Consider the following 16535-nt stretch of genomic DNA (forward strand, 5'->3'; position numbering starts at 1 on the left):
GGCATCAGCGTTTAAAGTGCCTGGAAAGTGCTTGTGCTTATGCACCTCAGCACTTTGAGAGCACTCTGCTGATGACTTCCAAGCGCCTCGGAAAGTGGTTCTCTTTTGATTGATCCCGCGCTCTGAAAGCATGCGACTGCGTTTGAAATTAGTCCCCCTTGCGCTGTGTACACGTTTTGCTGCTGCAAGACCACCACAGTGACCCGGGCTCTCCAAATATCCAAGTGCTTTAGAGACACGCTACAACTTGTGCTCTCAGGGCACATGAGGTAGAGAAGACCACAAGCTGGTGGGTCCTGAGAGGTGCCCCTGGGGTGAAGCGCGCCAAAGGGCAGGAGCAGGCACCCACTTGTGTGCTAATCACTGCTGCGGCCCGGTGGGCCTTTTTCCTGCATTTGGGAGATAGGCGGGGGGAAGAAAGCCTCATCCTAGGCTTCCCCCGCACCACTGTAGTCCCTGATTCTGAGGACAGGCGGGGGGGAAAGAAGCCTCATCGGAGGCTCCCCACTTGCCCCCTTCAGAGCCCCCACTCATCACTGGAGACTGCCGGTGGGGTGGAAGCCTCGCCGGAGGCCCCCTGCCTCCAAGGTCCCCTTGGTGGCATTATTGGAGGGCCAGTTGCAGCCCGTGGGGCCACCAGAGATTGTGGGCCCCAGGAGGGGCCTGTTATAAAAACATGAGGGGGAGCGGGTCACCACCTCCCCCCAAATTACCACGAGGCCCCCGTGGTGCTCAGAGGAGTGCTGGGGGCCCCCTTATTTTTCTTCAGGGCACTAGAGGTGCCTTCTCTTCATAAAGACAGGTACTTTTTCTAAAGGATATATAATTTATAATGTTCCTGGTATGGACATGGTATATTATTATGTTAACATGGTCTTTTAATAGTGTGACATATATGTGTGCTAATGTTCCTTTTATGGGCATTCCCTGCTGATATGTTTTCATGACTTGCCATATGTTTTATAATGTTCCTGATATGGGCACTTATGATATTTCTATGACAAGTGCATTTATTTAGTAATGTGATTCCTGACTACTGCTTATGTTGCAGAATAATAAGTAACCTGTGTGTTATGTGTGACTACTGCTGGTTCTGCAGAGTAACTATTGTGTAGCATTCTGGCACCTGCTTGAGTAGCAGGGTATTACTGATATGTTGGGTTTGGTCTAATAATTATGTTGTGTACAGTACAGTTTTTTTAATATGACTTGGTGTTTTGTTTCCTTTGTGGTGGGGATAGTGCTTCACGTGTGTTGTGTGTGTTGTGCAAATGCTTTACACATTGCCTCTGGGATAGGCCTGACTGCTCGTGCTAAGCTACCAAAGGGGTGAGCAGGGGTTATCTTGGACGAGTAACTCCCTTGTCCTGACTAGAGTGTGTGGGTTCTGCCTAGCTTAGGTGCATACCCTAGCCAACCAGAACCCCCATTTCTAATAGAGGGTGTTACCTGGAGAGGGAGAGTTAACCAGTTGAGCCAGCAACTGACCATACTTATCACCTTCACTGTGAATTCTAGCTGGATAGGCAGAGTAATCTTGACGTCAAAGAGTTTCCAGTCTATAGATATACGATATACGTAGAGCAGGTGGTGTGTATGTCATCTGTTTAATGATGAGTGGTTAGAGAAAGGCATTCAAGCTCAAGAATAGAAGTTTCGAGTCTCAGAATATTCTCGAAAAGCATCTGTCTGACCTGAATGTTGTTTTAATACATAAATGTCTTCTGACCACCTTAAATGTTTCCTATTCTACCAAGGGAGAGGAGGAAGAACCATTATTCTCCGAAAAAAGGTGTCTTTTTGATTGTGAACCGTTTTATGAAACACTGCATCTTCAAGCATGGTTACACCGAGTCAGCAGGAGGGGATAAGGGTAATAAGTCTGCCCCAGGTTAACGCCATAGACGAGGGATTATGATTTGACAAACTCCTGGGTGGTATGAAAGAAAAGTGATGCAGGTATGGAGATCCTGTGAACAAAACAAACAAATCTATCCAGGTGAGAATGCATCTTATGTACAGGAGAATAGATAGAGTGTTCACAACAGTGAGGGTGTCTGGTACGCCATGTGTCGTCCAGAGTCCAGTGAGCTAACCATTGATGGAAATTAGTGGCATTAACTGTTGCCAAAGATTGTGAGAGTCTGTGAGGTGTACCTCTTAAAATCGGTACCTAAGAGACGATTAAAATCACCCTCAATAATCCACGTAGCTATAAGCCAGTCAGCAAGAGAATTCAACATACGTGTCAGATCTCACCTTAGTTTCTGCACGGACCAAAGGAATTTCAAGGGGTAAGTTCCCAACTTCACCTACCACTGAGACAGTCCAACACAAGTCAAAGCCAATATCGGTTGAATCGGGGAAGAGGGGATGGAAGAGAAACAAACACAGGTCCCACTAAGTCAGTGCAGAGATGTAGGTGTTACCCAGTTTTGTTCTGTACATCTTCCTGAGTAAAATAGAAAAAAAGTGGTAATCAGTGATTCTGCTAAGAGGACAGAAATGGTACAGCGTGTGTAGATATAGATTATTACTGGTGTGAGGATACCTGAGTGAATCCCTTCTTCCGTCAGGTAGACAAGCGGTTGCGTAAATGAAGTATCATGCAATCTAAGGAAATATCGCAGAGTGTAAAGAGTTATGTGGTAGCAGAAGTAGGGACACAATATACCCTATATAACTATGTGAGGGTTAAGCATACCTTGTAAACTTATGTTCAGAGTGGTAATAAAAAACTCAAAACTACCGAAAAATATAGAGTCTTGATAGGAGTCCTAAGTCCTTATTTTTTAAGAGTTCCAAAACAAGTACTTATATCTATTACTTTTGTTCATAGGATCATCTCCCCATGTGTCAAATAGAGGACTCCAGAGGTAGGGTTCTGATATCGGATAAGTATAATACAATAAACAATCTTAGAAGCGCAGCTTGCATTACCACTGACTTGCTTGAAGAATACAATTCTTTAAAAGTTCAGTTATTTCCTGTTTGTCTCCATGTAGGACAAATTTCGGGAGCTAAGCAGGAGCGGCCACGCAAGAGATCGAAGAATCCATGAAGCATGGAAAAAGTCCAAGAAGGACAGACGAAAACGCCGAATGTGGCATGCAGTGAACCGGAAGGGAACTGACCCGACGGCAGGAAATTGCAGGCGCAAATACTAGAACCCCAAACAGTTACCTGCTGGGCAAGGGTGGGTTTATGCCTAGCATGTCCCGCGACTGCCCTATCCAGTATATGTACCACAGCAGGCACTAAGATATGGCTCAAAAAAGCCAATTGATTGAAATTCAAAAGTTTGACATCCACGTGTCCTTTCACCAATGTGTAGCATTTGCCAGTATCAAATTGCACCGATTCTGACTGAAATAGATCACCAGAATTCATCCATAGCATTATCCCCTTACGTAAATCAAGAACCCAGTGCCCTAAACCTGACCCCTCCCTATTTGGTCTGTAACCTGGAAACCTCAGTAGCAAAAAGATGCATCTCCTGAAGAAATACAATGTGGACCTTCTACTTGATTAAAGCCCCATGAATCTTGTAGTGTTTTTGCGCTGAAATCAGGAAGGATATTGTTGGAAATGGCCCTCTCTGCAGGCTCACCCAAAACGTTTTGGCTTCTTGCCTCCACTTTTTGAAGATTCAGTTTTTTTGTCCTTAGGACTGTGCACTTTACCACTGCTAATCAGTACTAACGTGCTTGTGCTCTCCCCCTAAAACATGGTTTGTTCGGCATAAACCCAATTGGCATATTTAATTTACTTACAAGTCTCAAGTAAAGTGCACTATGTGTGCCCAGGGCCTGTACATTAAATGCTACAAGTGGGCCTGCAGCACTGCTTGTGCCACACACTTAACACTTTAAAACATGTCCCATTCTACCATTGCAGCCTAAATGCAGTGTTACACTGCCATGTCGACTTGGCATTTAATACCCTTTGCCAAGCTTTAAACTCTTCATTTATTATATATAAGTCACCCCTAAGGTAGGCCCTAGGTAGCTCACATGGCAGTGTGCTGTGTAATTAAAAGGAAGGACATATACGTTTAGGTTTTACATGTCCTGGTAATGAAAAACTTCCACATTTGTTTTTCACTACTGTGAGGCCTACCTCTCCCATAGGATAACATTGGGGATTCTTTATTACATTTAACAAGCTGTAATTCCTGATTGGGAAGGGGGTCATATTTAGTACCTATGCAATTGTAATGTTCAATCCTCTTTAGTGGTAAAGTTGGATTTATTGTTATAAGTTTGAAAATGGCACTTTTAGAAAGTTGCCGTTTTTCTGCTCCTAGCCCTGTGTGCCTACAGCCTGTCTCCAATACATGTCTGGGTGGGGTGACAGCTGGGCTTTGTGCATTCCCTCTAGGCAGCCACACACAATGAGAACTTAGGTGTTACTTGATGGGCCATGATGGGCCATTAACTGGCTTGATGGTGAGCAGAGCTAAGCAGAGCACCACTTGCACCTGAGTAGGCTATGGATTGTCTCCTCACAATAGGCCTAGCAATCCTGTATTGTCACTCCAGCCATCTTGGAGCCAGGGCAGGGTAGGAAGTGCAGTTAGCTGTGCTGACTTGCCACCTTCTGCCCTCCTTGCCTGGGTGTGAAGGGCTGAATTAACATTGCTTAAACCTAACACCCAGAGTAACTCCAAGGATCAGCTTACTGGGCTCCTTTTTCTGAAGTCTCAGGGACACAAAAGACGTCCAACTCACCTGCTACAGCACGTGCAATCTGCTGTGAGTCTTGCTGCCTGCTGCCCTCCTTGCCTGAGTGAGAAGGGCTGGACTCACATTACATGAGCCTACTACCCAGAGTGACTCCAAGGGCCAGCTTACTGGTCTCCTGTTTTCTGAAGTTTCAGAGAGTCAAAAGACTTTCAACTCACCTGTTACAGCACCTGGACTTTGCTCTGAGTCTTGCCCTGCTAAGTGGTGCCAATCCGGTCTGGGGCCCTTGAAAGGGGTATAAAGTGCTGCTACAGTCAAATAAATGCATTGCCACTGCTGCGCAGATCAGAACTAGCTCATCATCCCATTGCCTGGATCGAAGTTGACGCATCGTCTCTCTAGCACAGATCAACCTCAGCGCATCGCTTTCAGAACTGCCGGATCTCAGACCCGACGCATCGCGCTGCTGCATGGAGAAAATCAATTCATCTTTGCTACTGCATGGAAAGGATCGATGCCTTGCCTCGATTGCGAGAATCAACACCGAAGTATCTCTTCAGTCTGCTTCCCTCATTTTCTATGTAAACACAACCAAGATAAAGGTACTATTTTTGTTCAGCAGGCCTCACTGGGTTCCTGTAGCTGGCCCATGCTCCATCACGGTTACATCTTAGCTTTGTCTAGTCCGGCATGACCAGATATACCCGGTTGACGCTCCCTGTTGCTAAGCACTATTTTACAGCTTATTCTTTTAAAAAAATCATATATCAATTTCTACTCATTAGATTTTTGTCATTTTGGTCATGTTTTATTTATTAAATTGAGCTATATTTTTCTAACCAGGCATGGTATCTTGTCCTGTGGTGTTTTCACTGTTTTACTGTTTAAAGTGTTGCTCACATTCTTAACACATCGCCTTTTGAGTTAAGTCTGACTGTTCTGCACAAAGATATCAGGTAGGAGCACAGGCTAATTTAGGATGTGTTTGTGACTTGCCACCACTAGGATTGTGGTTCCTGCTTCGACATGATGCATACCCCTGCCAACCTTTTTCTAACAGAAATACAGACAGTACATAAATTACAGTCCACATATACCAGATCCGGAAAGAAGAAGGCAACTTTAGAGGGTACTTCAATAAGGATTAGGCACAACTCATTGGCATGCTGGGAAAATCAATACAAACAAACAGCATGTAAAAGTAAACATGAGACATTCACAGTACAGATCACCCAACTTATCCATACAAAGAAAGTGGAGGGGGCAGTATCAAATTGCAACAACAGCTGGTACCATATTCATGAAAGGTGAGGGAATGAAAAGAGGGGGATGGATACAAAAGAGAGAGCCACAAACCTGGAGAGGTATGAACAGTAGCAGTGTGAGTGGGAATGGTAAATAATAGCAAAGCCAGGTAAACCTCAATAGTTGGGAGCCAAGTACACTTATATTGAAAAAAACAGTCACAAAATCATATCACAGAATCATATACGCATATCAGTGACAAGCAATTTGACTGGACCTAAAGCCCCTCATTAGATGCATATACAAGAATATGTCAAGGCACTCAGGAAGGAGGTGAGTGGAAAAGGATATCAGAAGATCATAGTAATTGGTCTACAGTCGCTCCATGGCAGGGAGGCTGCATGTGCACATAATTGGCACCAGGCAGGCGCTTTAAAGAAGGTCAGCACACCTGTGATGCAGGACACACCCAGGCACATGCTCTGGTGAAGACCCGGCCAACAGCAGGCCCATATGCACCTGCCAGACCCTGGAAGAGGCTCAGCTGGACCACCCCTCTAAAATCTGTCTCCAATTGTGATTTATGTGAGTAAACCCAAAGACTGCAATTGTTTTTTGCCTTCTTGCAGGTGGCCCCAATGGGGGGGGTCCGTAGCCTTCCTCTACTTTTATATTTGGTTGACAAATGGCTGAGGACCAGCAAGACTATTTTATAATTTCTCAACAATGCAGTGGGGGCTCGTAGTGAGGAGATTTTAAGCGTTGAAGGCCAACTGGTCACAAATTACTATGAGGGCGACCCTTCTCAGGGTCAAGTGAAGGCATCACTCAGTGTCGGCCCATTTGAATGCATCTACAGTCAGTGTTGCTTCCCGCTCAGCTTCACTGCTAAACACATGCCTGATAAGCACTCTTTAAATCATATAAGGGCCAGACATTTGGTACATGCCTTAAATCACTCTGATTTAGATTTTCTACTCAAGCGGCAGGTTCCTCAATGGGAGCAGCAACTTTCTCAGCACGAGCGGTCGCAACCTGCCACGACCACCCACATTCAGAAATCTTGCTTGCCAACATTATGATTTCTCTTGCTCACACTTGCCAAACTACCATTGGCGAGCCACACAAGACAAAAAACTCCACTACGAGTCACTTCATTGAGTTTTTCGGAACTGCGCGTGGAGTGGTCAAAGCTTTGCCAGTGGAATGGAATTCTTTGTCCACCCCTGGTTGCCACCATGAACTCTTTCAGAAATTATAACTGCAAATATCAATGACTTTTGATGTGTCACCACACGAATCTCCAAAGGGGAGGAGGCAGTGGGTAAACTACGAGATTTGGTAGGTTCTATTCACATGTGTCTGGCAGATTTTCTACATAGACAACCCTGTTCACCCTTACTCCCATAACATTTCAAATGCATCCCTGTAGGATCATTTAAGGGTGCACCCCCCACCTCAACCTGCAGAGACCAACAGGGGGTAGAGGGTCACTGGTCCTTTAGTTAATGGCATAGCTAGAACTATTCCACCACCCCTTATTACTCAGTTAGTACCACAAGAGACAGAGACTTCTGATCCTAATGGTAGGAATTCCTTTCACAAAACCACTCAAAACACAGATCAGGTGCATCTAGGGATGGAATTGTATAATCCATCTGAGGCTATATCAGGAAACTCACCCTGCAATGTCGTTATCCAACTTTCTCCTGCATCAACCCCATATGTTTGGGTTGTGGTCAATGTTCCCCCACTCAAGGGTGAAGAGTCAGAAAGTTACCAGCAGCTCAAAAACAACGTTTCACACTGGCTCTCTAGCAGATCAAACCTTGATTATTCTTTCTATGAAAAGATCATTATGATCTTGAAAGTGGGTTGGATAAGGTATTCCAACAAATCTTTTAACAGTGACTGTATTGTTATAAATTTTCACAATGCTATGAATGTGGGCTTCATCCGTCACAGTGTTATGCTTGGCATTGTGGCAAGAAGTAGAATCACTTTGTTCCCCCTGGGCTCCTTTTCATAAACCCACAAGTATGGGGTCATTGAGGTCAAGGGGCAAACTGGGGGCTGGGTTCTGGCCGCTTATGCCATCAGGGAAACATCTCTAGTGTACTACTTAGCAATTGTTTTGAACCACTTAAGCCCATATTTATGGGAAAATGATGGAGCGCGACACTGCGCCAAAATTGGCAGCGCCGCACTCCGTCATTTTCACAATGCAGGGATGCGTCGTGTTTAAGTGAATACGGCGCACCCCTGTGTTGTCCCCTGCACTAGCGCTATATTTAGCTGCCAACGCAGGCATCCTTGCACCATCGTGCAAGGATGTTTGCGTTGAGGGGTGTGATTGTTTATGTGCGGGAAGGTGTCCGTTCCCGCACATAATACAGCACCCCCAGAAGTGCCAAAGCGTCATTTTCAAATGATTGTTTATGTGCAGGATGGGACACCTTCCTGCACATAAACAATAATTTCTTGCATTTTGCTCTTTTTTATGCTTGCTACAGAATGCAGCGCCCATAGAAAAGGCAAAAAACGAGGAGCAAAAAAAGTATTCCTCCTCGTTGTGCCTTGCTAACACCACCCCTGAGGGTGGCATTAGATTTTGGCGCTGCCTCAGGTTTACGAAATCTTGTAAATCTGAAACAGCGTCAAAATGCAATGGGTTGTTGCTGTGGCACGCCCACAACAACAGCCATTGCACGCCCCTCTGGCGCAGATAACTGAATCGGAGGAACCCATATATACAAGGAGGTGTAACTCTATAAAAAGTGCGGTTACACCTCCTTGTAAATATGGAGCAGAGGATAGCGCCACTGGAGCATCACGTAAAGTGACGCTCCAGTGGCACTAGAGACTCATAAATATGCCCCTAAGTGGGCTAAACACTCAAGACTGACACGTCCCTGGACCAGGTAACCCTGTCATGTCTAACCATTGAGCCCCCGGTACTCTTAAGGTGCTAAGTTGGACTTTTATGGTGGTGCTTGGGAAACTAGGTGATGATGAGTGGATTCTACGTCCATTCCACCCATGGCAGAGCCAAAGGGGGACTAGTGATGTTTATTGAATTGTGTTTAAACTGTAAATTGGAGGTGAATACAACCAATTTGCCTTACATTCTTGACTTTCTCCTGACTTTTTTTAAACTGACTTTGCGTGTTGGCTGTGAACATTTAGAATTCAACCTGTCAGTGAGGATATGATGTTGTTAGGGACCTCAGAACCCTTTTAGATGTTTTAATTCATCGGACTCCCGGTTTTACGGTGTTTATGTTAATGGGCAATTTTAATGTGCAGCCTTGCATGGATTGCTATCTTTATGGGGACTATGATGGTGCATTTCTTAGAAGCGATCAAGTGCACCTCATACACACTGTACAGGCGAATATGTTAAATAACCTGTTTTCCATTACAACCTATTTAACCTGCGTAACACAGGGGAAGCTAACCCAGCAGAGAGGGCACCTACGTTTGGACACACATAGCAACCATAAACCCCTTTTGGCCACTTTCCGGTGGTGCCAGACGCCTGCACAAACTGGTAGTTTATATAAGGAATCAGTCTAAAAGATCAGGGTCGAAGGTTAAAATGAGTAAAGTCATACCCGCTGATTTTAATCATAACTTGCTGTCCACCTGTCGATCTCAATTCATAATTTCCCTACATGAGAAAGCTACTGATGCAAGCATTTTGACAGCTTTCGCTAGCCTTTGTGGGTACATAAAGGCTGCTCTCACCTTGTCAGGGGCTGTGCCACATCTCACCCCCTCACAAGTGGTTTGATAAGAAGTGCTCATCGGACCATAGAGAGTTGATGGTGACTGCAAAAGCAACCACGTAATCAAAATGAGGTGAAAAAGGCCATGGCCGCATATCGAATGGTGCAAAATGAATGGAAAGGTAACCTAAAAAAGGAGATGTGGGATAACCTTTTGGTGGCTTGTGTTTCCCGGGATAGTGCAGCCTTCTGGAGGGTAGTAAACCATCCTTTGTTCCATTCAGAGGAGTTGTCAGACCAGGCCTTAACCATCCGATCTCAGGCTTCAATGGATCACTTTGCAGCCATGTTTGGCATTGAGGGCACAGCGCAACTGACACCTTGCATCCAGGCAGACCCTAGGATTGCCTTTGGGTACGAGGAAGTCAGAAAAGCTATCATGTTCTTACCTGTAGGCCAGGCTCCCGGACCCAACGGGGTGCCCGGGAATCTGTATTAGTCCCTAGTTGATCTGTGGGCACCGTTACTGACACAAGATATTCACACAGCCATTCGAGGTTTGCTACAGCTCAGCTGGTGTCAATCTGTGATTGTGCCCACCAAGCCCGTCTTTGGTGGGCTTGGAGGATAAAATTAGAGTTGGGGCCTTTTCGAAGGCCTCACTATTTCAGTAAAAGATCATAATATTTTATCTGATATCCAATATGGGTTAAGGTCTGGTTGGGGCACTGCTAAGGAAAATCTTGACATATCTTTTCTAATCACTAAGGCCCATTTTTCTACTTTTTTTGTGCTGCATTTGCATAATTTTTTAACGCAAAAGTGGCGCAAGCTTGCAAAATACAATTGTATTTTGTAAGTTTGCGCCGTTTTTGCGTCAAAAAGCGGCGCAAAGGCGGCGCTAAAAAAGTATAAATATGGGCCTGAGTATATTAGGGCAAATGGGGGTGCAATACACTTGGCCTTCATGGAGTTCAGCCAGGCATTCGATAGAGTTCACAGAGTCAGGCTATGGGCCAGTTGGGGTCTTTGGGGGTTGAGCCCATCTCATGTTGCTTTTCCGTGCGATTGACACAATGGCCTTACTACATTGGTAAAGTATGGCCCAAATAAGGAATGCACACAACACTTTGGTTTGAAAAGAAGAGCTCATTAGGGCTGCATCCTTTCCCCTCTTTCTCTTCATCCTTTATATGAATCACCTGGAATCTTTTTTAATTAAACATGGGATGGATGTTCAGAGCGTTGGAGATTGTTTGCTGCCTACCCTTTTATATGCAGACGCTGCCGTCCTAGTTGCACGCATGCCAGGGGTTTGCAGCAACTCCTTGACCTTTTTGTCAGCGTTATGGACAGTCTTGATCTTATAACACATTTAAAAAATCTTATGTTATGATGGTGGGCATTAGAAACACCAAATCTCAAAAATGTCTGATAAGGGGGCAATATATTAGCACGGTTGAAAACTTCACTTATCTGGGTATTTTACTCAACTCCTGTCTTCACTGGCAACTACTGCTTAACAAAAATATCAGGATTTTTAAAAGACCATCTACAGCATTGGCCACTTCTCGAGACAGTTGGGGCAGAAATCAATTAAGCCAATGGTAAATGTTTGTAGAGGTATATGTGTCACCATAGCAATTTTCGGATGTGAAATCTGGGGATATGTGTCTATCGCACTGATCCAGGTGGTAGAAAATATGGTTACGAGAGGTCCTTTAAATGTTTCTCAAGGTATCCCACTGAGATTGCACACAAAGAACTAGGGATGAGGTACATATTAGATTCCAAACACCTTTGTCCCCTTTTATTATGGTGTTCTGTCTGACTGAATGACAAATTAAACCTCAACCAATCAATTGTGTGGGATTGCATGGGTATGGATAACGTGTCACAAACTCCTTGGTTGGGATACATCCAGACTAATCTTAAAGATCTAGGCAGACCTGAACTTTTTTTCAATTCTGGCCACATAGTGAAAGGGGATATCACTTAGCTAAAGCAGGACTTTCAACAGCGGGTGGCACCGGAGTAAAAAGTTTTCTGCTTTGATCAAGCATTCAATGCGTCCATTTATTCTGATCAAATCGGTGAACGGAATGAAACTGCATCTGAGGCTGGACATTTGTACTTTCTACCGCAGGCTACTGACATATTTAAGGTTAAATCTGTTGAACTATTTGGCGTTTTCAAAGGGGATTTGGATAAAAGACTATGAGTTGCAAGCGTGTGCTTGTGACAACCTGAAGCGGCTGGTGATCTTAGAATGTGGTGGGGCGAGTGAAGTGCCCTACCACCTCTAAAAACACAAAAACACATTTTCTCTCCCTTCAAAAGCCCATACTAAAAAAACCCTCCCTCAAAAGCCCAGATAAAAACAACCACTCCCTTCAAAATAAAACAAACACAAAATAAAGTACATGCACTGCACATTTTAAATTCATCAAATAAAACTAAATTGTACTTATCCACAGGCTCTACATCCCTCTCACTGTTCTTCTAAAGACTGTGGAACAAAGAACCCCCCTTACCAATCCAGATGCTGCTCTCATACTGTCAACAAGCATGAGAGCAGTGCCAGGATTGGATGGAGCGGATTGGCCTAATGCTCCTTCAGGCCCTAGAAGTTTGTGCTTGGTCTGCACCCAGCTGTCCAAGGCAGCTGGGTGAAGAGCTTCAAAGTGTGCATGTCACTTTGGACAGCACAAGCCAGCAGACCAAAGTGGCAGGCACACTTTGAAGTGTCTGGCCACGAACACTACCGATCGGCAGCAGAGGACATGCCTTCTTGACTCAGGGGCAGGCTGGTGGCATGCCTTGGTTAAAACTCAAATGGTAATGAAATAATTTAATTGCCATTTTATTTTTAAAACACCGTAGTTCGCAGCGGGCAGAGGGGCGACGTTCCCCCAACCTCATGAAGAAACCCCAGCTGGTGACAACTCCTCTTCCCAACACCCTGCACATTGTTATGATTTGCCCTAGATTTAGCAATTTATTTTATGAATATATTCTGCCCCTCCTTTTAACTAGGAATTTCAGACAGGCGAGACCCAAGCTTTTGTTTTTACACCTTTTACCAACACCTAATGTGTGTTTCTTTGTGTCACTTTTTTTTACCAGGGATACTGTATTTGAGCTGAACAGATCCAGTTGGATTCTAAGCTGTCCCCCTTACTGTGGATGTCATTTTATTATGAATTTTGTGTCTGTTTTACGAAATGCTTCTGCACGTGCACTTTATGGAGTGCACTTACCTTTGATATACAAACACGGGTTTCTGAAACTGCGGTATGAACTGTTTTTAGGTTCTGATAAATGGAATGTTTTCTGCACGTGTATTCCAAATTTTGCCTTTCTTGTTGATGAATTTTTAATGTATGTACTTCATGCTGTATATGGTCTAATTATGATATTTTTATTTTTATTTTGTAAACCAATATGGTCGAATCCAGTGTATGATTTATTGTTTGTCACCTAATGCGGTTGATAATTGTATCAATATGACCACCAAGAGATTGTAGGTAGTAATGACACAGCCCTCCAGAATCTCAACAAGTAAGCAGCCTAATTTCAATGTTTTGTTTTTTTTATTTTGAAAATTGACATTGAACTTCATTGGAAGATGTACTGTTTGTTAGCAGATATGACCTCCGGGTTCTGTGTTAATGTATGACAGTGGAGAAGGAAGGACACAGGGGTACATCCGGCTGTGTGTTGTATCGTTTATGTTGTGCATGTTTTATCTTTATGAAGTTCCATGTTGTCGGGCTCGCGCTAGCTAGGCGCGAGCCGGAAAACAAGGGAATGTGAGGAAGGAATGTTGAGGGGGGTGGGGAGACGGTTGGAGAGCGGACCGGAGGCAAGGAAGGTACCGGTTTGTGTGCTGCGGCCGGGGTTTTTATGTATTGGAATAAATCGAATTTACCTATTGATACGCTGCTGGAGTTCCTTTATTTCACCTAAGAAGATTCACAACACTGTGCTCCAAGTCCTCTCTCCTCCTGCCTGCCTTTCACTTCCTCCCACAGGCAACCCCCTCAACCGTGCATCTTCATTAAAATAACAGAGGTGAGAGAGTCCTCACTGTAAACATCACCCTTTGGATTTTTCAGTATTTCTTATCTGAGTTTTTCCCAGCCCACAAACAGTTCAAAAAGCTGCCAGGAACCAACTGTTGGTTTCTCAGTGGAGTGTCCAGTGCATCATTTGCTGCTAGCCCCACCAACTCAAATTAAGCACTGGGAGACAACAGATAGTTTTCTGCAGTAGTCTTCAAAGGAAGGTGCTGGGAATATTCACCAATAAAGATCCTGTTTGAAAGAAGCCATGTATATATGGTGACCAGATTTTGAAGCGCAAAAACCGGGACAGGTCAGACCTAAAAGAAGGACTAAAGACTTTACTCTCACTTTTATATATGGCCTGTCCCTTTTTTTTTTTTTTTTGTTTGCCTAGATTTGTGAATGTGTGCCAACACACACATGAACACGCACACATTTACAAGACTCCATATATAAAATTAGCTATGGCTTGACCTCCCTCCCTGCTCCCCCAACCAGCCCCCAACCACTTCTCTCTGCTCCCCACTCCTCTCTGCTGGGAGCAGACAGTGGACTGTGTTGCCTGACAGTAACAGATAAATTACTTGAATTATTTCATACTTTACTTATGCTTCCCTACATGATCTGACCTTTGTCCCAAAAACCGGGACATTTGTTTAAAACTAAGAGAAGCGTCGGGACACCGGGAAAGTCCTCTAAAAACCGTGGCTGTCCGGGGAAATCCAGGACGTCTGGTCACCCTACACGTATAGCCGTCTCGCTTATGAACGTCTATCATCATATTATATTTGTAACAGTTTTTATAGTCCATAGCAAACGCGTTTTACTTAAGTTTTTACCTAAATATATCACATGATCATATAAATACAATACATCAACAAAGAAAATGCTTTATTGACAATTACGGCATAAAGCACAGCTGGGCACAGATAACAGTTGTACGTTTTTATTTACCAAAAACATGTAAAATCACAGAAAAAGGCAGACATTAGTGAAATGACCTGAAGAGGCAGGTGAATAGCGAGATATCTTGATCTTTCTACGATGTCCTTAACAACTTTAAGGGACCCACCGCCATACTCTGGCTATGGACAGAAAAGAGAGGCTCCATTGACGTGAGGGGTCTTAAAGGAGAGGGAGCAGTGGAGTGCGAGGGAGCGTTTACCAGCGACAGAACTGCACATTACATCAGAACGGAAAGTCCACACCTAACCCCTCGGGCTAGTCAGGTAAACACACACTGGCATTCTGTTCTAAATGACAGGTGATACACAGGACGCTGGGCAGCAGGTGGGTGGAGTGAGCACTGACCATCGAGCGAGACAACCACTCCTGTTAAACACAGAAATCACACATAGCAACACATTTTATAACCATTTTATTAGCATTTTGTTCAGTAAGACAAGTACATACGTCATATCCATTATAACTCATCGATCTACAATCAATAAAGAGAATGTAGGAGCCTAGCAAACATCCTTGTAGGCTCAGGAGCACGAGGTTCATTCTAATACAATTTTAACGCTAGGTGGCCTACAGTAACTGGTCTTGTGATGCTCTTTGCCAGTATGAATAAAACATCATTTGAATAATTCCCCTCTTCCAGGTCAGGTCAGTTTTAAGCCTGAAGTGGGTGCACTCTAACTCCTAAGCACAGCTAGGAGATGATACTGTTTGGGTTAATGCGGGTAGAGCTGAGTGTCAAGCTAGTCGCGTGTGTGGTATCAACCACCCACTCCCTCTTGATATGCTTGGATCAGCACCTCCCAGTCTGCCCTATTGGGTACTTGTGCAGGCCGCATGCTTCTTCTTGCTGCAGTGCCACTGTCTTAGCACGTCCCCATTTTAGCGTCCCCGCACACCAATGATCTGGTCCAGGTAAGGACGAGTGCATGGTAATTAGTTTATGTGGTATTAGTAATGCCAGATCTATAAAGCGGCTCGTGGCCTTCACTGCCTTCAGGTGTCAGAATAGTCCCAACAATGCCCCTTCACTTTTACACACCTCCAGCTAGTCGGTTACTGTCTCAAGCACAGCGCACACTGCAGCCCATAGTGCCCTGGACTCAGCGCACTCCCAGAACATATGTATCATGCCTACTTCTAGCTGCTGACATCGAGCACATGCTGACGATGACATAAACATGCTGGAAAGGGAGGCAGGCATGATATAGGAGCTACGTAAGATGTTAAACTGTATATTTTGGAGCTTTGCCTTCCGGGAGACTTTCCTGCAGTGCAAGAGCTTTGTTTTCCACTCTTTGTTGGTTAGATCCCTTCCCAAGTCCCTTTCGAACTCTCTAAGGAGCACAGCTAGCTTGTCTTGTACCCTAAGTGCAAGGGTGCAGGCAAGCCAGGTGATGAGTTTCCTCCTACCACCCATAATGTGGAGGGTATGGATCAGGGGAATTTGGGCCGGCTCTCTGTCTGTAATGCACCAAAGCCTTTCCAGTAAATGTCTATGGGCCAAGAAATGCCCCCGGTAATCCATTTTTGTCCTGCAACTGTTCAAAAGGTATAAGGGCACCTTCTTAAAATAATGAGCCCCGTGTGCCCACCCCTGCTTCCTTCCAAGTGTCTATTCCCACCTCCCCAACATACCACTGAAAGTGAATATGGAGTGTATAGGGATTACCAGCATGTGCGGCATGAGCCATAAATTGAGATAAAATCATTTGTGTGCAATTCTCAATAACCCCCTTGTTCCATACAGGAGCCATGCAGTAGAAAGAAGAGCTGGTAAATTGCCTCTCGTGCTTGGGCCTCGACGAGACACCCCAATTCAGTTGTGTGTTGCCTTGCCAGCCAAC

This window comes from Pleurodeles waltl, chromosome 8, assembly GCF_031143425.1.
Source record: "Pleurodeles waltl isolate 20211129_DDA chromosome 8, aPleWal1.hap1.20221129, whole genome shotgun sequence".
NCBI lineage: Eukaryota > Metazoa > Chordata > Amphibia > Caudata > Salamandridae > Pleurodeles > Pleurodeles waltl.